This window comes from Olea europaea, chromosome 7, assembly GCF_002742605.1.
Source record: "Olea europaea var. sylvestris chromosome 7, O_europaea_v1, whole genome shotgun sequence".
NCBI lineage: Eukaryota > Viridiplantae > Streptophyta > Magnoliopsida > Lamiales > Oleaceae > Olea > Olea europaea.
This window is the reverse complement of record NC_036243.1, coordinates 21,440,902-21,441,124: the sequence shown is the minus strand read 5'-3', so window position 1 is coordinate 21,441,124 and position 223 is coordinate 21,440,902.

The following is a 223-nucleotide window of genomic DNA, read 5'->3' as shown; positions in this document are numbered from 1 at the left end:
AGCATAGAACACCCTATAGCGTATGAAGCGGATCAAACGTACGGGTCTCACGTGGACAGCTGCACAAGAGAGCATCTTTATTTTATTGTTTTGATTATAATTCAATAAAGTAATTTTATTGTTTTGATTTTTTGTAAAGATAGTTTTGATTTTAAGGGTTGTCAATTGTCATATTGATTTTAATCATTATATATATGGCTTGCTTGGTACAAATTTTGAAAAG